The 7,951-nt window shown below is 46.9% G+C and overlaps 1 pseudogene; it reads right to left on the minus strand.

Moving 5' to 3' along the window:
* Positions 1-485: 485 nt before the first annotated feature.
* LOC123171747 (uncharacterized) lies at positions 486-624 on the minus strand (annotated as a pseudogene).
* Between the last annotated feature and the right edge of the window lie 7,327 nt (positions 625-7,951).

The raw sequence follows: 7,951 nt of genomic DNA on the forward strand, positions 1-7,951 counted from the left end.
CGTGATACCTCTCTCGGAGAGCAAGCTTCTCTAGCTCGTTTGTGACATGATCAGTAGCTCCAGAATCAGCGTACCATACCGTGTCACCATCAGTTCCGCCGTGCTCCCGTATGGCTGCAGCAGCGTGTCGTGCATCGGGCATGAAGTCCTCATCATACCGGTGCCAGCAGTCAATGACTTCATGGCCCGGTTTCTTGCACAGCTGACATCTAGGGCGACGACTGTTGTTGTTGTTGTTGTTGTTGTTGTTGTTGTTGTTGTTGTTGTTGTTGTTGTTGTTGTTGTTGTAGCCACCGTTGTAGCCGTTGTTGTAGCCGCCGCGGTCACCACCACCAGAGCGAGCCTGGCCCTGGTTACCACCGCGCCCGCCGCCGTTGCTGTTCCCGCGTCCACGCCCTTGCTGTCCACGCCCACGGCCACGTCCGCGGAGGCAGCGTTGACAGAAGACTGGCGCAAGTTTCCTCCTTGAAGCATGCTGAGGCGGGCGTCAAAGCTCAGGAGCTGACTATACAGCTCCTGAACCGTAACAGGTTCGACGCGCGCAGCCAGAGCCGAGATCACGGGGTTGTAGTCGATGTCGAGGCCGGCTATGACGTGGGAGATGATCTCGGCGTCTCCGAGCGGTGCACCGGCGCAGGCAACTTCATCTGTAAGGGTTTTAATTTTCCCAAGATATTCTGCCATGGTTAGATTACCTTTCTGCAGATTGGTGAGCGCCATCCTCGTGTTGATCTTCTGGGCTTGTGTTTGCGCAGCGAACATGGCATGGATGGAGTTCCATTCCTCGGCCGGCGTCTGGAGCATTGCAACTTGAGCGAGGACCTCTCAAGACAGAGACCCCATAAGGTACCCTTGGACTTGTTGCTGCTACGCAAACCAGATCGACCTGGCGTAGTTGAAGACCTGCTCTTCCTTCCCATCGTTGGTGACGGTGATGGTGGCAAGGGGCGCCGGACTTGCGGCATCGAGGAAGTGCTCCATCTGTGCCCCCTTGATCTGGGGTAGCACGACAGCCTTCCAGAGGAGGAAATTCGTCCTCGTGAGCTTCTCTGATGGAGGCGGACCGAGAGAGGGCGAGCTGCTATGGGTAGAGGATGATGCAAAGGTGGAAGATGCGGACAAGGTGGACAGAGTGCTCATGGTGGATGCGGGCGTGGTGGATGCAGTGGTGGACGGCGCGGTGCCTGACATGATTACCTCTCTCTCGATCTCGGTTCCTCTCTTTTTCTCGATCAATTAGATTGATTCCTTCTCGAGGGCTAGACGTACGAGAGGAAGGGCTCTGATGACCATATGAGGAAGCGTAGAACCCTTTGTCTCGGGCCGCAATGTATATATATGGCCAATGCCTTGATGTACACGTTTGAGAGATCGATCGTGATCCTCTCGAGAGGTTACAGGAGATACGAGAGAGAAGAAGAGATAGACAGGGATACAAGTTAAACCACTTTCCTATCCCTATACAACTTGTATTCTAACATGGATCACTTCTGCCTTGGTGTACAGCATGTCGTACATCAGGGCGAGCTGCACCTCTATTTTCTTGTACTTCTCCTCTGCTGATAGTCGATCAATTCTCAGACCTCTCCAGTCTATGGACGCCTCATTCCTGTCTATGATTAGAGGCTTGACTAGTACATGGCGCAACACGTGTGCTGTCATCACAGTAAATACATAAGTTCTAAATTGTTCGTTTTTGGTGAAGCAGTCCCTTTTTTCTCCTTCTTCTATTTCTACTCTTTTTTCTACCCACAGACTACTTATGAACGCACTCGGTACCATCTGCTGAGTATTTTTGACTCTTTTCATTGCCTGGGGAAGGTCAAATGAACTCCCGAGGCCGGTGTTACTAGTTGGATATGTGAGGGTGTCCCTAGCCCTAGGCTCATATGTGAAAAACTTACGACGAATATCATCAATCCTCCGACGAAAACTCTTAGGTCGTCGCCTTCTTTTCTCACGGGAACCACCCTTGCTTGCAAGCTTCAGTGCCCATATCCTCTCGCCATACTTGAAAACCCCGGCGGCAAGAACCAACATAGCGGCATGGACAAAGGTTGCCCCGCCCGCATTGATGTACTTGTAGAGCACATATGCAGTACAGGCGACCTGCACAAACATGTTTAGCAGGTGACGCAGCCAGAGTTCATTGTCCTCCAGGGCGTATGCGGTGATGGTGTCTTGACCGCCAAGGTGCAGCAGCAGGAACGGCGCCCAGAAAGCCACCAGCTGGTGCTCGCCAGGCGATTTACTCGATAAGGACGAGGACATGTGCCCCAGGGCGAACGTCGCAACGACATCAGCAAGCAGATATACCAGCCAGAGGAGGACCTTGAGAGCAAATGAGACATTGTAGCGGCGGATCCCAGCAAAGAAGAAGAGGATAACCTGCAGACTGAAGCTGGCAACAACAACAGTTTGGATCTCCCACTCATTCCATAGTTCCATCCACGATGGCATCGGTGCTCCAGCTCCATCCATTGATATGCCAAACCTGCAAGCAAGAATTTTAACTAAATCTCTATATACACATGTAATATGTCCCAATATATATAGCTTCAAATAGTAGTAGGCGTGCTAATGTATGAATACATACCTGTGACTGAACCAGGTTAATCTGACCTCCCTGATATGAAGGTAGATTAATTCGGCAAGGTTGCAACACAGAACCACAGCAAAATGGTAAGGTCCGGTAGGAAGAGCAGAGGGGAGTTACAGGAAGAATGGAGGGATGAAGTGTATGCATCTATCTTCAACGCTCTCATGGGTCTCAAATGTCAGATCTGGTCAGCACATGTACATGTGAGCCAGCGTATTCCAGTCCAAGGCCCGGTAACCAAGTTGACATACAAAAATGATGAATACACACGCCGGATGAGTTTACTTCATTTCAAAAAGGGACTTCAGACCTATGGATTTGTTTACTTGGTCATTCGATATTCTATGGTCTGCAAGTTGATGGCAACACTCAATCATACAGAAATAAGATTAATTAAATGCACCCGTCGGAAGTCAGGATTTTAAATGAAGAAAACTCCTGCATCGAGTACATATATGTACACTGCTCCTATTATTTCTGAAGGCAACTTGCTGATGGACTGTTAGGGACAGCAAGCACATTTTGGCGTACTATGGCCACATGCTTGCACTTGAAATATCTTGTCAAAATATACATCGTTTTGTGTGCTATGAGCCTATATGAAAAACAAAATAGTGTGCTTCCAAATAACACGTTGTTTTTATCTTGACTTGACTTAGGGTGGAGTACGTACACACTGCAAAAAAGGAAAATTGATGAAAAACGATGGGAGAGCTTCCCTTTATTGCCACGTCAAAGAATGATAAATGGACATGTACAGAGGACAAACCAGTTCACTTCATTCAAAAAAGGGATTTCGATCCTATGGATTTATTATTATCTTTTGTAGAAAAAAGGTTTTATGACCAGCTTTATTGCAAAGCTTAAGGATCCCGCATTTACTTGGTCCTTCCATATTCTATACTAGCGTGGAAGTTGATTGCAACGCTCATCCAGAAAGAAAAAAAAGATCAATTAAATACATCCATTGATAGCCGGGTTTTTAGATGAGAGCGTTGATAATGGACATCGCAAGTCGAGCTGCATCAAATGTGCACATATATACTGTGTACTCCTATTATTTCTAACGGCAACTTGTTTATGGACAGTTGGGACTGGAATATGCACCTAGCTCCATCTGAAACCCATGAGGAGGCCATGAGAGCTCTGAAGATAAGACATGTTAGTGACAGAATACAATGACAAACCTTGCATTAATTTTCAATGAAAGCAGAGATCTGGAAGTTAAGCTGCCAATTTTGTACGCCATGCACCCGTATGGGTGATTGTGTTAGTGCATTCGTATTGTTTTCGGCAAAAGATTAAGTTTGTTTTCACGCCTGTGGGCAGAGCAGCTAGCAGCAGATGATATTGTTTGTTTTGTACTTTGGCTGGTGTACCTGAATTCAGAGGTGAGGCACAAAACATTAGACTTCGGAGTGCATGACCTTGTCTTATATATATCACATAACTACTGCACCCTTTGTTCCCAAATGTAAGACGTTTTTGCAGTTCAATTTAAACTGCCAAAGCATCTTACATTTAAAAACAGAGGTAGTATCTTACATCAAAATCTTACCTGCAGTGAAATATTACAGCAGACGGTTACATTCATTTGAACCAGTGGCTACTCTTAAACACATGCTACTGGATCATGCACGCACACCGGCAGAGTGCCTTGTTTTCTTGTTTTTGCTACTGCGGCATTGCTTCTTTGACTGATCCGTGGATGGCCCAGTTCAGTGCGACAAAAGGCAAACCAAAGCACCTACCAAGAAACAGGACGGAAACATGAATATTAAGGAGACAGAAAAAGAAAAGTTCAAAGACCAAACAGTCAAAGAGAGTTATACTCCGGAAGAATCTTCATTAGGTTTGTCATTTCAGATACAAACAGAAAGAACATCTTCACTCCCACTTAATCCAAGCAATTCAAGCAAAAAAGATATCATCGCTTTTCCCCTGGTTCTAGTCAATCACAACTTCAGAAGATGAACTTCAATCGGATCTGCATTCAAGAGGGCAATTAAATTAAAAATATTTGAAGTAACAAACATTCACTCATTCAGGATGGTGATACTGTTATAAACGTGTTGTCTACAATTTACTGGAAGGAACTGAAGGAGCAGTATTTTTATTTCATTGTTTTCTTTTAAGGACAGAAGAGTAGAAATACCTCTGCTGGACCCCTCAAGTAATAGAAGGGATCACTGCCCTCGCCTACACATGGGCCATGGCTCCAAATTCCTAAGCCACGGTCATTTGCTTTCAGAGACCGTTTTCAGATAAGCTAACTTTATTCCTCACGATTATGGAAGTGATTTATCTTCCAGGTTTGCAGGTGGATCATACATGGCTTCTCTTGAATGCATCTTCATCAGATTTGCCACTTCAAACATACGTAGATATGAAGAACATCTTCAGTCTGGCTCAGCCCAAGCGATTCAAGTAAACATTCCACAAGACAATCCATGAACCACCTAACTGTTTGTTAAACAACTAAGCAACCAATGACCTATCTGCTGCAGTTCTGCACTGCACTACACAAAAGTCACCTTCTCAGACATTTTGGTGGTCACCTTCTGAACCCTGTCAGCTGCCACAAGCATCATTCTTTCAGATCAACAACAAAACAAAACTAATATTCCATCGAGATTATGTGTGCAAATTGTGTAACTAAGCCCAAGGAAAATTGAGTGCACAGCTCCCAAGACCGTACTTCGCTGCTGCCACAGTGATGGAGGTATAGCAGAAGACCGACGGCTGCTCAGTCCTCTCGAGCATCTTTCTTGAGTACTCGTAGAGTCCACACTTGGAGTACATGTCAACCAAAGCCACAACAATCACGCCATTGCATCCATGCCCAAACCGAAGGACTGTTCCACGCAAAGACTTGCCAACCCCAAGCCACCCAACGCCTGCACATGCATTCACAGCTCCTTGACAACATGAAGTGGTTGGGCGCCATGAAATTGCTTTCGGTTCTGAACTCGGCAAAAAATTGGATGACCTCGTGCCCAAGCGCATTCTGTGCATATACAGACATCATCGACCCCCATGACACCGCATTCCTTGCCAGAGCAGCCATACCATCAAACACTGCCGTGCACTCTCCACATTTCCGGCCTTGCCATACATGTCAATGAGCGCGGTGGCAACGACAGTGTCAGGCACGTAGCCCTCAACCTCAGCACGGGCATGCACTTTCCGGCCAAGTCCAGCATCAGCAAGGCGTGCGCACGGCTGACGGCAGTCGAGAAGGTGAAGGCATTTGGTGGCACACCTCTGTGAGACATGTCACAAAAGAGGGAAACCGCCAGGCAGGGTCGGCCGGTGCTAGAGTACCTGGACATGAGAGCTGTCCAGGAGAGGACGTCCCGCTCGGCCATTCCATCGAACATGTCCTGGGCGCGGGCGGTGGCGCCGCATCGGCAGTAAGCAGCGATGATGTGGTTGCAAGAAGAGATGGCGGAGGCCGTGCCGACCTTGAGGAGCTTCCCGTGGGTGGGGGCTACAGACGCGTGGTCGGTGAGGCCGCGCAGTAGGTGGATTAACAGCGGTGTGACTGTGGCTGTGGCTGATGCCGTGCCATGGGAGCAGATTGTTATCGGAAGGTTATTGCTTTCCATTCTCCCAAGGGATCAGACCACCACTAATACCTCTTATAAATACCATTATATCAATGTTTTAAATAGCGGGCTATGGAAAATAGCGGCGGGCCTCCAAATCAACTATAGCAGAGCTATAGCGGGCTATTTGTGAAGATGGCCATTTAGCGGCACCCTGCTGAAAAGGCTATAGCAGTCTATTTAAAACTATGCATTATACAGATGTAGAATTTGGCACAACTACAGCCTGCAATCCCACAAAAAGAAAGTAATTCAGAATAACTATTGAACAATCAACACAGATGTGCAGGTATATATACAGACGGTCCAAGGTTTCAGTTGACTATTAATGTGCAAGCAGTGGGTTTATTCGGCACAGTTTGGCGGTAAACTTGCAAATGTTGCAGTCTCTTACATCATAGTACAACTTCATACTTGAAAGCCTAAATGACATCAGAGTACATCAGTCTCTTACAGCCTAAATGACCACCAACGTGATTAAGGATCTTAATCAGTTGAAGAAAAGAATGTGGAAAAGGAGCAAACAAGAATGTGGATTACGGGGAAACGGAATAACGCCCACAATTTCAGATCTGCTGAGCACAAATCATTACAGAATGACATTTCAGTCGCCCCATTATTAATCACTAAATCATGGGCTCAGTTGCCTCCTACCTGGTACACAATAACATACTCCCTCTGTCCCATAATGTAAGACGTTTTTTGACACTACACTAGTGTGAAAAAACGTCTTACATTATAGGACGTAGGGAGTAGTTATCAAATTTTCTCGTTAATGACTTCTAGCAATCTCTATCGAAAAAAGAGAGAACTTTCACCACCAGTTTTGAATGATATCTCTAAGCAGAGCTACTATCGACCTAACATAAATTTTAAGCATATATGCAACCTGAATTCCCAAATCACCACGGTGCCATTAAAGAAACACACTGCAGTTGAAGACACATTTCTTTTCTTAGCATTAGAAAGCCGACTACCAGAGATTTATAATTTTATTATCAGCCTGCAAATCAGTAAAACTGTGATAGACTAATTTGGTTAGTAAGTCACGGTCTGCAGAGCTAGGCAAGCATGGAAACAGAAGGGAGCTAAAGAAATCAAGCTTGGAACTAGCAAGAACTCGGTCTGCAGGGGCCGAGCTCAGTCGACCCTTACCTAAGGGGGAGTGTGGAGACGCCAAGAATGGCCCAACGCGGTTGATGGAGAGATCCAACGGTGTGGTGTGGCACGCACCTTGGAACCGAAGCAGAGGATTTGGGCGCTCTGACGGAGCTCAGGCCATGTCGGGCGAAGAGCTCGCTTCTTCCATGGACGAACGGCTAGAGCGGTCCTGCGCAACGGTCCGCTGGTGGCGGCGCGCGAGACTGAGCCCCCCGCTGCCGCGCGCTTCTCGTCTCTCGTCGAGCTTAAGAAAAGCGGCGGAGTCGTCTGGATTGTTGAACGTAACATTGGTCACGCCAGCAGCCTACGTGACACGTTCAGAGTTGTTGGAGATAGCTATCGCCAGGAGGATTCCAACCGAAGATAGACTAGGATCCTAGCTCATATGCGTTTATTTTTGTAACCTCTTTTATCTCTTCTTTTCCAAGTTGTAATCTGAACCAACTCTGTACGCTATACTAGGAGGTCGCGACCTGGCTATATAAACACGCAACCGTCGCTCAGGATGGGTACGACGTTCCTCCACATGGTATACAGAGCCTAACTCTTCCCATCTAGCTTTCCTCCTCTCCACCGTAGCTTC

This window comes from Triticum aestivum, chromosome 7D (assembly GCF_018294505.1).
Source record: "Triticum aestivum cultivar Chinese Spring chromosome 7D, IWGSC CS RefSeq v2.1, whole genome shotgun sequence".
Lineage (NCBI taxonomy): Eukaryota > Viridiplantae > Streptophyta > Magnoliopsida > Poales > Poaceae > Triticum > Triticum aestivum.